The sequence below is a fragment of the Balaenoptera physalus genome (assembly GCF_965194825.1).
Source record: "Balaenoptera physalus genome assembly, chromosome: 10".
In the NCBI taxonomy this organism is placed as follows: Eukaryota; Metazoa; Chordata; class Mammalia; order Artiodactyla; family Balaenopteridae; genus Balaenoptera; species Balaenoptera physalus.
In genome coordinates, this window is record NC_138889.1 from 73,915,624 (window position 1) to 73,930,321 (window position 14,698).

Sequence of the window (14,698 nt, forward strand, 5' to 3'; positions counted from 1 at the left end):
ACAGCAAGATGTAAAATGCACTTCAACAAAGTAGATACATGGATGACAAACAAGCACATGAAAAGAGCTCAACATCATCAGCCATTAGGGCAATTAAAATTAAAACCACAATGAGCCACCACTACAAACCACTTGAATAGCTAAAATTGAAGACTAAACATACAAAGTGTTGTTAAGAATGTGGGACAGCTGGAACTTTTACACATTGCTAGTAGGAATGTAAAATGGTAAACCACTTTGGAAAAATCAGCAGTTCTTATAAAGTTAAACATGCACCTAGGTAACCTAGCCATTCCATTCCTACGTATTTACCCAAAAGAAAAGAAAGCATATGTCCATTCAAAGACAAATGTTCAAAGCAGCTTCATTTGTAATAGCCAAAAACTAGAAAGAACTTAAATGGATAATCAAATTGTGGTATATCCATACAATGAAATACTACTCCTCAATTTTAAAAATAAGTTATTGACATGCACATGAGTGAATCTCAAAATAATTATGCCGAGTGAAAGAAACTAGACAAAAAAGAGTACATAATGTATGATTCCACTTACATAAACCAAAACTTTTAATGCAATCTATAGTGGCAACAGATCAGTGATTACCTGGGGATGAGGCTGAAAACAGATCAAGGAGGGGTAGGAGTAAGGGACTCTGAAGGGGCATTAAGAAACCATTAGGGGTTATGGATATGTAAATTACCTTGACTGTGGAAATGGCTTCACTGGTGTATATGTATATCAAAACATCAAATTAAACACTTTAAATGTATGCAGTTTATTATATGCCAATTATATCTCAATAAAGCGATTAAAAAAACATGCAGTAGGTAATATTCTCACTTTACAGGTGAGGAAGCTAAGGCTCCAAGAGGCTATATGATTTGCCTAAGATCACAGCTATTACACAGCAGTATCCACGGGTGGCAGGAATTCCACATGGTATATTTTTAAACTAATATGAAGTAACTAATACAGTTCTGATTCACAGAAGGTACTCAAAAGTTGTTTTGGAGTTTTAAAATTTAAAGGCATATAAAAAGCTTAAGATGTGAAAAAGTAATAGATTTTAACTTTCCCATAGGATATATACTTTTTTAAAGAAGATTTTTTAACCCAAAATATCTTAATTGATAGACTGTATGAGAGGTAGAGTTCCTGTTATTCATTCAAAAAGCATTTTACTGGAACCTATTATGTGCTACATAATATGAACAACTTGCTAGGCACAAATGAGACAGATACTTAAGTCATACACAGGTTATGAAAGAGCACCCTTTGATGATGTACTGGCAAGGGGCTCAGTTTGTCAGCAGGCTAAGGTACAGACAGTTGAATGGACAGGAACAGCTACCACAGGTCTCCAAGAAGAAACAGTGGGCAAAGCCCTTCCCAGAGGTGAAATACTAGGTTTTTTATCAGTTACTTTTTTGCTCTTTTTCATATATGTATATTTCATCTCCTCCTACAATAGATTTTAAATTCCTGATGACTAATTCTTTGTTTACCATTTTAAATTCCACCTCATGTCCAGAAGAGTCCTGAATTCATATTCTTATTGAGTGAATGAATAAATTAATTACTGCATATTAGCGTTAGTCTGAATGATAACGTAATGAGAATGATAAGGATCCTTTTCAAAATCAACTTGACTTTATCCCATTTCCTTGAAAAAGTCTATTTTTTAAATCTTATTTCAATGTCTTTTCTTACTCATCAGTGTATTTTCCTGCACTATTTCCTTTTCCCTTGAAAGAGACAAGTAGAGAGGGCCTATATCCAAAGCATGATATTTGCTGTGACTATACCTTCTGTGGAGGACAGAATGTAGCAATATAACCAGGGAGTTGTACTCATCATTTTATCTGTGCATACCCGTTTTATTCCTCACAGATGTCAGGTACTAATCCCTACGTGAAAGCCACCTGATAGGAATGCCATAATCTCCAGTATCTTCACTTTTCTCACTCATGGTAGCCAAGTTTTACCTTATGCCCCTGAAATCAACAAGGCCCTGCCTGTGCACTTGATTGAGCTCCTAGTGTTAATATCTTCTGTGTTTATGTTATGCCTTTAAATCATCGAAGTAATTTTATCTTTAAGTATATTCTCATTCTTTTAAAAACACATCTTCCTTCCAGGCCTCCACGGGAAGAAAAAATATCCTCAATTTTCAGTGGGAATCTAACCAATGAGATGCAAGGGATTTGAGCATTGACAAGAGATAATTAGCAAGATATTTTCCCTCTGCCTTTTCAAAAATTCAGTGCTGTGATGAATAACAGGAACAGGAAAAAGCAATGAGTAATTTTGACTCCTTTCTTTTCCTCATGCTCCCCACCACATATAATCTAGTCTTACTGATGCCACACTGGCAAAGTCTCTTCTTTCTGTTCCTAACATTCTGTTCTCAAAATACCCACTCTTCACTCCTGTTTAAACCTCTTACCTCCTGCTTGAGGTATCTTACAAGGTGTTTCTCTAGTTAAAGTCTTTTGTTTTTCCTCTAATCTACTCTACAAACTGCTGGCTGAACTAATTTTTCAAAAATTTTTCAAATGCAAAGCTCTTGCCATACCGCTCAGCTATTTGGTTTGATGGCCCCCTAAGATCTACCAAGTACCTTAGCTTAGCCTTATGGACCACAATGATATGATCACACTAAGTTTTCTAGCTTATAGATACCCTATACCTCAGTCAAACTGGACTTCTCATTGTTCTCTATCCCATACTTCCCTGTTTCCTTCCATCTGTCCCATACCCATGCTTGTTCTAGTCCTCTCACTACCAGGATGCACCTCTCTCTGCATCTCCTATTCCACTGATAAAATTCTATTCAACTTTCAAAGAATATCAAAAAGTCTGCTTCCTAAATTAAGGTCCTTCTTAAGGGATGTATCTTTAATTCTTACGAACTCCCTAGGTACAATTTTTTATTTTACTAAGGCATTTAACATATTCTGCATAGGGAATTACATATCTCCTCTGCTTATCTCCTCTGCAATAATCAATTCAACTTAATTAACATTTATTAATCCCTCCTTTGAGCCACACACTGAGTTAGACATAGGGACACAAAAAGGAATAAGAGAGTTTAATAATTATGTCTAGATTCTAAGGTTCTTGATGGCAGGAACTCTGTACACTTGCATTTGTTTCCAATGCAGCATCTAATGTTCTGTTGTGAATACACTCAGCACCCAGTATATATTTGTGGAGTTGAATTAATTTCCAACAGATGCTAAGCCCTCTCCTTGGAAGAAAATATTTGCTACCAAAAAAGGATTTACCATAACTGCAAAACAGATACACACATCTTTAAATAGTTTTCAGAGGGCAACTTGGAGGTCAGATTGACCACTGATTATACCATCCAATGTGAAGACCTTAATGGCTCAGATCACTCCTCACTAAGATACTAACTTCCAAGTAGGCCAGGCTGCTTCAAATGATAGATTCCCAGATGGCCAGAGCTTCCAAAATCGTCATTTGGTCCAGAAAAGATGGTTATTGCTTCACATCACAAAAATCTGTTTCTTGTACCCTCTTGGGAATTTAAATAGGACTCTTTTAAGTTGACACCAAGATTTAAATATGTATCCATTCAATATACCTGGGAGATACACAATTCCTGTTTGAACTAACCACATCTATACAGCCATAAAAATGTACGCTTTCAAGGCTACATAGCATCGCTGGAAGCCTAACTACAATGACACCTTTCCACACTATGAACCTTGCATTTACTCTCTACATTCTTACATTTCCTCCCATCCTGGGAAATAGAATGGAAAAACACAGTAAGGCTTTTTTAAAAGATGACACCAGGAATAAAAGGAAATGAAATGGTTGACAGTGTCATGCAAAAACCAATATTAAAACAAAAAACTTCTTGACAATGATATTTGTCAAGGAAAAATTCAAGCAGTAAAAATGAAGTAAATGGAAAGAAGTCACTGCCGAATAACCAAACCAAGCCCCAGTGCCTGGCACCTGCCAGGATAAGAGCCCCTTGGGTTGTCCTGACTCCTCCCACAGGCTCTAAGTAAGAGTGACACACATCTCCTCGAGCAAAAAACTCAGCAGGGCATGCAACAATCACTCTGCTCATTACTGAAAGTCAATTTAGCAGCACAACGATCTAAATTAAGGGTCAATCTCAGAGAAGGAAAGAAAGAAGTACACTCTCTTTGTGTAGGAGAAACAGAAACCCCAAAATCTAGAATATGAAATCTGTATTTCTGGAGAGAGCTGTTAGCATAAAATGGTTGCAATATTCCAACAGGATGACAAAAAGATGGGACAGCCTTTTTCATGGCATTCAGTCTCAGGGTAAGATGTAAGAGTTCTCAGAATAAGATGTAAACAGATTTGAGGGGCTCTAAGACAGCTGAACTTAGGGAAATTTTATCAGTTAAGTATATAATCAAGAATATTCTAAATGAAGTGAAACTGTGCTGGTGTTCTAGAGTGGGAAGAGATGTGATCTGAAATCAAACAGACTGTGTTTGAATCCCAGCTCTGCCTTTTTTTTCTTTGCATTCCTTCCTTCTTTCCTTTATCTTTTGTTTTTGTTGTTGTTCATTTGTTTATTTATGCAACAAATATCTACTAGGAACTTAGTACATGTCATGCACTGTGCTAGAAACTGGGTATATAGGTTTGAACAAAATAGTCTTGGTCTCTACCCTGACAGGGCTTTTAGTTTAGTGAAGAAAATAGACATTACATAAACATACAAATACAGGATAACTACTAATCATTTTAAGTGCTATGAAGGTAAAAAATAAATCAGAATTTATAGAAAATAACCAGGGATTTGGGGGATTTGTTAAAAGGATTAAAAATAACAAGGTAAAAGTGCCTTGCCCAATGCCTAGAACATACAGGTGTTCAACACAAGCAACAGCTATTTTTAACTTCTCTCTGCCAAATATAGACACTTGATTCCCTCACCTTCGTCTCTTGACAGAGAAACTGGGAAGTATTAAAGCACTGGTAGATGCTGTTGGGGGAGAGCGGCGGTCTGTTCGCTCCAGACACTGCAAACTGATGCATAGCTTGTTGTTCTATCAGTGTTCTATATAATCATAACCTTGACCAATCCACAACTTTCTTTCAGGCATATCTGGGCTTCATCTCCTGCTTAGTATCCTTGAGTTAATTTATAAATTCTCCTCTTTTGGTTGCATAGGATATTAACCCCCTTTAACGCTAAGTCAAACTATTCTCAAGAAACAACCCACATCAAGAAATGAGACGAATTCACTCAATGTGGGAGACTTGCCAGAAGAACACAACTAAGAACCTCCCTTAAGGTTGTGAGTATATGGTTTCATAGAGTATCTTACTGCAGGAAGTCTTTCTGAAAACTTAGAAGTTCTCCTTTTAGACCATGATTATTCCTCTATCTTGTTCTTAGTGAGCAAACACTCAACAAGCCTTAAAATTTGACAAATCCTAATTCACGTTTAGCAAACTGCTGGGTCAATAAAGATTATAATTTCTTTCCAATTATCTTATCTTCATCACCTCACAAGAGTAAAACTAATTCCAAATTTCCTCAGTTTCTTTGATTGCATAAAATGGCTGAGAGTGCTCTTAGTTCATATAAGAAACCCAATGAGGACTCTTTAGTCCTTAATCAAAAAGGTGACCCTGCATACAACTTAAGGAACACATGTTAGGTATTACTTTACAGCTTGGCAAGCAGCATACATACTAATTGAAAACAAACTATCTCTAAATGAAAGAAAGGACAGAAAGGATGGAGGGAAAGGAAGGAAAGGAAGAAAGGGAAGTAGAGGGAGAAAGGAAAGGAAGGAAGATACATCACACTAAAAAATCACTTTATAGAAATGTGATTTCAAAGAGCTTTCCAACCTCCAAAACTAAAAACATCATATACCATAACTGAAACCTAATTCATATGATTCCTTGTTCTAGAAGATATAAGGATGCTACTTGGTCATGGTTACAATGAGACCTTTCTAAAGGTATCCCATGTAAAATATAGAGTGTGATACATAGATGATTATTTTCATATATTTCTGTATTAATCTTTACCCAGATAAAGCAAAATTATTCTCACTGGTTTTTTTACCAGGGAGGTACCCATTTCTTAAAATTCCTACAGTTGTCCTTAGAATGCATTGAATTGAAATCAATAAAATTGAAACAGACTAGGGAAAAAAGAAAATAAAAAACTATAGAACTTCTTTTAAATTACTATTGTCAGACCCAAACAAGTATTTCCACATCTTAAAAAACCATCCTCAAATCCATTTTGTGATTTTACAAAAATCTCCTATTTCAGTCATTTCCTATTTCAATAATTTCTCTCCTTTTTGTCTCCTCTTCTCAATTACTGCAGTGAAATTGGAGGGACAGGTATTTCTTCCATTTGTTCAACCATATCTTCCCCTCAGAAAGCTCCAGGTGCTCAAGGTTTTCTGACACTCAGCTCTCTTGTTTACACCCACATTTTTCATGCTTTACTTTCTCAGCCGTCCGCCAGATATTGCCTTGCAGTTATCTATTCTGTGACTGCAAGTCCAGGGAAAAATTCTCTGTAACTAGTCACAAAATCCAAAAAGCACCTGGAGATCAATCCTGACCACCCCATTGTGGAGACCCTGCGGCAGAAGGCAGAGGCAGACAAGAATGACAAGGCTGTCAAGGACCTGGTGGTGCTGCTGTTCGAAACTGCACTGCTCTCTTCCGACTTCTCGCTTGAGGATCCCCAGACCCACTCCAGCCGCATCTACCGCATGATCAAGCTAGGCTTGGGCACTGATGAAGATGAAGTGACAGCAGAGGAGCCCAGTACTGCTGTTCCTGATGAGATCCCCCTCTTGAGGTGATGAGGATGCCTCTCGCATGGAAGAAGTAGATTAGGAATTTCTACCTGCAGACTTTGTTTCCTCTGTATAGTGTCCCCATGGCTCCCCCAGCAGCAGCCCCAGTGGCCTTGGCCCACTTGGTTCCTTCGGCTGATGTCTAGTGGTTTTATTTCTGTCCTTCTGTCTAAGGCAAGATATAAGGGCCTCAAGCCCTATTCCTTTTCACATTTGACAAGGGGTTTGAATGTTGTGTATTGTATTTTTTTGTTTGTTTTGTTCTGAAATTAAAGTATGCAAAATAAAGATGATGCAGGTTTTTTATTAAAAAAAAAAAAAATCAACAGTGGATTCCACATACTGCCACTACCAGGGACAAAGCCCAAAATGTTTCCATCCCTTAAAGCTGTCAACCATTCAGTCAGAGTGCACTTGATGCTGTATCAGATATCAAATTATGTGCAACCAATCTCACCTTAAAACAACCCATTCTAATTGATGATGCCATATATATGCAATAATTGGAAGAAAAATAATATTCACAAGAGGAATAACACCTGTATTTCTTTTGTACTATGTTCAATGAAACTCAGAACACTAGTGGTAATAATTAAAAACCAAGTCATAGGCTTGTTACCAGCTGCCATAGCTTGAAGAAAAAAAAAAATCTATATTCTGCCTAATGTAGGCAGTTATAGGGGTGCAGACCTGGATTCCATTGATGCTATTGCTTAATTATCTACTATACGTGGGTCAAAAAGGTAAAAATAGTAATTAACTGTCAAACATACCTTTTTGTTGTATTTGTATTTTCCAAAGGTATAAAAGAGCCCAAAGGTGAAATAAAAATAGAAAATCTGCTTTGATTAATGAATTCATTCACTTAAGTTTATATGAAACTGTGTGAGCTGAAAAGAAAGAGAAAGAGCTAACTCCAGTACAGCTTGTATCCAAAGAAAACTCCACCCACATAAACTCTCTAGTAACAAATCAATTTTTAAACCCTTAGGTTAGGGACCATCTTTTTTTCTCTTGCAAGCACTTGCTAAGCAAATAATAATAAAAACAGGAATTACATCATGTGGACAAACTTTTTGACTGATTAAACATTAAAAATAAGTCTTTTTTGCCAGTCATCGATGGAAGATAATGCTTAGGAAATTAATCTTTTTACACAATAATTGCCCTGCATCTTTGAAAAACTCCAGTAAGAAATATGAAGAGAGACAGACAGAGAGAGAGAGAGAGTAGGGCAAAAAGGAAGGAGAGACGAAGAGAGGGAGAAAGAAGAGGAGAATGCAGAAAATGTTTTTATCTTTACTGGAAATACTTAACTCACATTTTAATGTTAGGAGATGGCAAAAATTTGGTGAAATGATAAGCATTTATACCCATACCCCAAGATAACATAAAATATGTACTTCAGATAAAACTATGTGCTGAAAGTGATGTGTAGAGACAAGCATACAACAAAATGCACTAGATTTTGTTGATTATTCAAACAATCTTTATAAACTGAATAGTTACTAAAAATATTTCTATCTAAATGCTTGAGTAAATCAATGACTTTATTTTTTCCTGAATTATAAACAGACTATATTTCACATTTTATAGATTATTATATTACAAAATAATAGCTAGATGTGCATAATTAGTACATTTATGGACACTCCCCTCATTTCCCTGTATTTGAGACCACCACTCAGTTCAAATTATGGCTTTATTTCCCCTTCTCTATATGCATTTAATTCCTTTAAATATTAATAAAATTTATGTAAGAATACTGGAAAATGATTAAGCCTATCTTCTTGGTTAAAAACAAGTTCAGAGAGCAGCTTTTGGGGGGAATATTCAAATTTATTAGCTGTTCTTAGCAAACTGCCCTCAAGCCCCACATTGTTTCCAATCTCAAGAAGAATTTTTCTCCAATGGGCACTGAATCACTTTAATGTTGACTCTTGTGCTGCTCTACTCCACCTTCAAATGTAGCCAGTAAATTCAGCTTTACTACAGTACTATAAAAATATGAAAGAACCATAATAGCATCTAAAAAAGAGCTGTTGGCACTATATTAGTTTAGAAAAAACCTTAAACTGAATACTAATGCAAAATTTAATGATAGTTTGCCTAGTTGCCAAAAGAGTTACAATAAGTATTTTGCCATAATGTATAAGTTATCTTGAAGGCATCTGAGACTATTACTGTGTAAGATACAGAAAAAGTCCCCAAAGTGTCATTGTTCTCATGAGGTTTTTCGATATAAATAAATCATCAACATACTATCTTCACTGAAACACTGTCCTCTGATTAGAGGATTGCCTTAATGCGTGCAGAAACATTATAAAGAGACCGTTCTGCTTCTTTAGTAAGTCAGCTTCCTTGACTGGCATCCAATATGGATCCACCTCACACCAAATTCCACTTTACAGTGAATATCGTGACTGTAAGGTTCCGGTTAAACATTCCAACAGAATCAATACAGTTTTACTTCCCTTTTCCCTTATTACCACGACCAAGTTTTTAGAGTTGAAAAGGAAACCAAGATCAAATTTAGATACGTTGTTTGAAATTAGCAAAGATGAAACACTTCAGTGCCAGACAAAAGCCCTGATTTTAAGAGTAGGTTTTTGCCTTCCCTGAAATGCCTAGCTCAGGCAGTGTATTTTTATGCCTGCAGATATTGGCATGTTTCACATTTAAGATTATGACACACCAACTTATTTCGAAATTTTTTAAATCCTCCACTGCGCATGTTTCAAGTGCTTCATGACTATCACTGATAATTGAGCAATTAACTTGAAATTACCAAATGTGCTGTGATGGCACAATATGTAGTAAGCAACATGAAAAAATAAAGAGCAGAGGAACTTAGTACAGTGAAAAAAAATTAATAAAGGGTAAAATAGGCCATAATAATAATAGTACTGAGTAAGTTTTAATGGTCCCAGGTCTTAGTAGTTTAATGGTGCCAGTAAAATGGTTTAATGAAATAAGTCCAGAATATTACAAATTTTTAGAGCAGTTTATTCTGGTGCTACAAAAAGGAAGCTTCTTTCTAACTGGTCTTGTGTAATACACAGGGATTAGTTCAAAAAGTAAGTGTGGGAGTTTCATTAGACAAAAAAGGACAAAACAATTAGGTTGAAAATCCTGACAGGCAGATTCTTAAGAAACACAAACTTGCAAAAAATAGATGTAAAGTCTTCCTTTAAGACAGGCAAAGCAAAAACTCTAGGGCTAAACATGACTCAAGAAGTCATCAAGCTATTGTGAACATATATGCAAATCAAAAATTAAGATACATGGCTTGACATCAAGAGGGAAGGATGAAATTCAGCTATACTAAAAAAATCAGAATGCCTCTTCACTGCTCATCTCAATCAAGGTCTCTAATACTGGGCTTTTCTGGCTAAAACCATAGTATGACTGTGAAGAGTAGCTCTTTAGTACTTAAATATAGCCAGTGAAGCAAATTCCATAAACCTAAACCCTACCTTATTTCGGTGGCAGGCCATCTTAAAGGTTTGCAAGAAAAACCAACAATTTAGAAAGTCAGAGAGTAAAAAGAGATTCAAAGTACAGCAAATAAAAGGACACTATTAAAAAACATTTTTTTTCTCAAAATTCCATCAATATTGCTCCAAAACACCACTAGGAGATTAAAAATAGGCCAGGCTGTCCTTTCAGGTATAAATTAGAAACAGAAAGTGGAGAGAGCAAAAAGAACAAGTATCTAAGGGCACTAGTATTAAAATTTAAAAGCTTAAAATGTAACGGATATACACATTCAGATTAGCAAACTGCTTTCAATTAAAGTAGATTTCTGGCCACAGTTCACAAATGTATAGTAGCTGTGTGTATTAATGTAGATACTTCAAATGTCAGTATATCTCTAATTAACATGAGCACACAACTGTAAAACTGAGAAGACACAATTTTAAATTCCTTACATTCCCAGCATTAATGCTTTCATGGGGCAGCTCCCGTTGTCATGGAAAATGGCATTCAAGCCCTATTTGTGGATTTTCACAGCTCATCTTTTTTATTTACCTGCTCTATGTCAAGATTAGCCTGGAATAATATTTTTTAAAGATAATGCACTTAGACCTACTTGTCCTTAAAATCACAGATGTTCTCACTGAGGGAGCTTTGGTCTGGGCTACGCTCAGTCTGAAACAAATTTCTCTCCATTTTAAAATACCACAAAGAGATGATTTCATGATTCTTTTTGTTTGTTTCCTAAAAATCTATGCAATTCAAAAAATTTCAGCTGAAGCATGACATGTGGAGTTTGGAAATAGGGGGATAGGAGAATGTCAGGGAGGAGCAAATGATCGAGGAACATGAGGAAATAAAGTGGTAGAAGGTTCTCCAAAATCTCCTGCCTGACTTACTCTACCTAAACTTTTCAAAAATATTTGTACAGCAACCAAGTAGAGACTGAGATAGTGATCAGACAACAAAAGAAAGAGAGCTAAAATATTCTCTGAGAGAAGACAGATTGGTGTTATGGAAAGAGCATGGAATTTATACTTTGAATCCCTTGGTTTGAGTCCTTCCACTCTGCAAAAATAAGGATAATTCCTACTCATCTCACAGAGTTTTATGAAATTCAGCCAGTTTAATGTCTGCAAAAGCAAGTGTTATGCTGAATTAAGATATTGTTGTCATTATTAACTCAAGCATGGAGCTAAGCAATAATCATTTTTGTACCAGACAATAAAATACTTCCAGACTTTTTCAGAGAAAAAACTGCTAGTAGAGACCATAAACAGAGACAGAATTTTATAAAAGGGAATTCATTATCAAATTTCTAAAAAGGCTTGGGAACCTGAAAAAGCAGGCTATCTAATTCTCTGTTTTGTTGTTGTTATTGTCATTGTTTTTAACCAATCATTTACTGCCCTGGTAAAACTGAAAGGACAGAATTAATTAATTACATTTTAATTAGAGATAAAAAATTAAATGTGGGCTATTAACATGCAAAGCAAGGTCTTCTTATACAATGCCTACTTTGGGAAAAGAAAAAAGGTAGTTTTATTTTTTAAAAAGAAAAAAAAAAGCTAGAGTAAGATGCTTTCAGCTTCTGAAAAGATAACCATTTTCCTTCACAGTGTTTTCCTACTCTGACCTAGGTAGTAGATGTAAGTAGGTAAGATTCCAGTCGGTTCTCACACACCTTTGGTGTGGCCTATTCATTATGAATGTGCAAAACAATATCCCACCTCCTTATCTCACAGACCGGCTTCTGCATACCTTACTAAGAAACCTTCCCGTGGCCATGAGGTATAACTTTCTGCCTTAGATCATGTAGCAAATAAGCAGTTCCAAAACATGGAAATTAAAGTTCCTAAAAGAAGCCATTGTCACTGATCTCATTTGCCTGTTTTTAGGCTAGACTAGATGAATATTTCTACTGTTTTAGCTGCCCCATCATTCAGTGTAAGTGGCAGACAGTTTCTGCAATAATTAAAAGAAGTGAGAATGCAAGCATTCTGGATGCCATGTTAATTTTATTTGACTTATCTTAGTCATAGTATCCTGCTACATTTCTTTAATAAGGAGGTTCCATAGTCAGGAGATGGCTGGAACAAAACTTGAGACCACTGACCAAAGGAACAACAAACTCCACACCCTAAACTATCATATGGAAATTCTCAAGTCTGGAAAACAATTACTTTAGGCCTGTGTGATTACTATGACTTCCACCTAAGTGATTAGACAAAATCTGACTAGAGCTTTTTGGGTTTTTTTAAGTTGAACTCCAGAAATAACCATATGAAAACTACACCCACAGTGCCCCTTCTATTTTTTAGCCTCTCTCTTTGTCAGGTCACAAGAAAAAAAATTCAGCTAATTGGATCACCTCTGTTCAAAGCTAGTCTATGTATATATCTGGTTGGGGTATTGCTGGATTGCTGGGGGGCAGGGGGCGGTAGAGAAGAGAAAAATTCAGGAAACAGAGTCCTTGGGTGATGAGAAATGTAGACTATATTTTGATTAAGGCCATCTTGGTTGAAATGCTGGTAATTATCTTGTATTTGTAGTTTAAAAACATTAATCATCCTAAAAACTTACTATAGGGAATGACTGAATGATACGCGAGAAGAGAGAAAGGAAGTAAAAGAAAGGATAAAGCAACAAAGACAAGATTTGGACAGTTCAAAATTATTTCCCTTCACACAGATTTCTAATAGGATAAGCTCAGCTCCTTGGAACCATCCTTTTTCTCAAGAGCCCTTCAAAGATACTTTACATTTCTTTCTCCATCTTCTTTGCCTCCTAATCCTCACTGTGATACCTTGCACAAATTAAAAGCTTATATTTAATCCAAATTAACCATGGAGTTTAATATTTTGTGTTTTACATAAGAATTCAGTCTTCAAATAATACAATGTGAATTGATAGTCTCATAAAAATAACATCTTATTCATTCTTAAAACATTAAAAAATATACGAAACGTGTTAAGCTATATTAAATATTCACATCTTTTTTTAAGATGGTTCAAAATACCTGCCCCAATCAATGCTACTACTAAAAGAAAGGTAAAGCTGGTTTTAAATAAATTTTCACTGCTCTCTGTTTAAATACTGAATCACTTAAACTCTAATTTATAATGTTACTTTTTTTTCAAATACTTTCCTAAAAGTTTATTCCCTAAAATTCCTTTATAGTAATACACTAACAGAGGAAAAGTTACCTCTGTCTTTGTGGTTATCGAATGTAATGATCACCTTAGATATCAATGGTTTGGTACAATGTACACATATAAATATATCTTAAACTCAAGTTACTTAAATATGGTCTTACATACACACAAACATTTTTAATACCTGCCACATACTCTAAACTACTTTTATATTAATAAATACATAATAATTTAAAGTATTTTCATTGATCATTAAAGTTCATTCAATATTTTTTCTTGGAATTGACCTTCTTTCCTGAGAAAAATTATCTTTGTTCTCCAAAATACCATTTAAAATATAATAGCATTTTGAGGATGGTGAAGAAGACAGGAATACCCCGATTTTGATATACATTATACATTCACTAAATGAGTCTTTGGTTCCTTAGTACATAATCTCCTCAAGTACTGACAGCTCTTTGAATTCTGTATCATCTCACATCTTTTCAGTGAGCACAGGCACATAGAACTTTTCAAGTCCAGACAACCAGAAGACTATAAGAAGTTATCAAGGTAAATTATTCATGTGCAGATAGACTAGCCCCTTTAAGGTAATCCATTCCTACAATTGAGCCCCATCTTCAAAAAGTAAGATATTTATTGTTTCAGCCTCTTGTAATTGGCCCTGCCATTGTGTTATTTCACTGGAAATCACAACAGAGGCTTTTTTCACCCTCTGATATTTTTCTATATTCCTTTTAAGAAAACACTTACAAAAAACTAATAACACTTTAAAAAACACTGTAACTGTTCTCATCACACAATGAGAAGAGTAGTAAGAGTAATAAATAAACCAATACTTACAAATACGCACAAAAAAATCAGCTCCAGCACCCAGAAATCACTGGTAAATTGCCTTTGAATTCATGAAAGTGACCTGAAACTTTAGACAAAAAAGGAAATGAAAAAGGATTAGTAAATTGCATTTATTTGCTTTATTAAAGAATACATTCTGGCTACAAATTATACTATATTTTAACTTGGTCAGTTGTCTAACAACTTTTTCCAAGATGATAATACCAAAAGAAACAATTTGTTCATTGTTCTTCATCGAAGAATACAACATTTCCATCCATTATGGCTTTTAAAATACTGTCAGTAATAAAGTGGTGTTTAAAAACATGAATAAGTAAAAACAAAAGCAAGAAAAATTTTAAGGGAATAAAGCCTT

At 35.2% G+C, this 14,698-nt stretch overlaps 1 protein-coding gene and 1 long non-coding RNA gene across 12 annotated transcripts in view; one reads left to right on the forward strand and one right to left on the reverse strand.

Moving 5' to 3' along the window:
• Window positions 1-14,698, reverse strand: part of SOX6 (SRY-box transcription factor 6) — a 627,969-nt gene that overhangs the window by 513,550 nt on the left and 99,721 nt on the right. For all 11 annotated transcript variants that reach the window (XM_082476530.1, XM_082476545.1, XM_082476542.1 and 8 more), the window contains one exon: window positions 14,332-14,404. The gene's annotated coding sequence lies outside the window, so the exon portion shown is untranslated. The remainder of the gene's footprint in view (window positions 1-14,331; window positions 14,405-14,698) is intronic.
• Window positions 1-14,698, forward strand: part of LOC309667728 — a 504,177-nt gene that overhangs the window by 76,214 nt on the left and 413,265 nt on the right. The gene's annotated exons all lie outside the window — the stretch shown is intronic.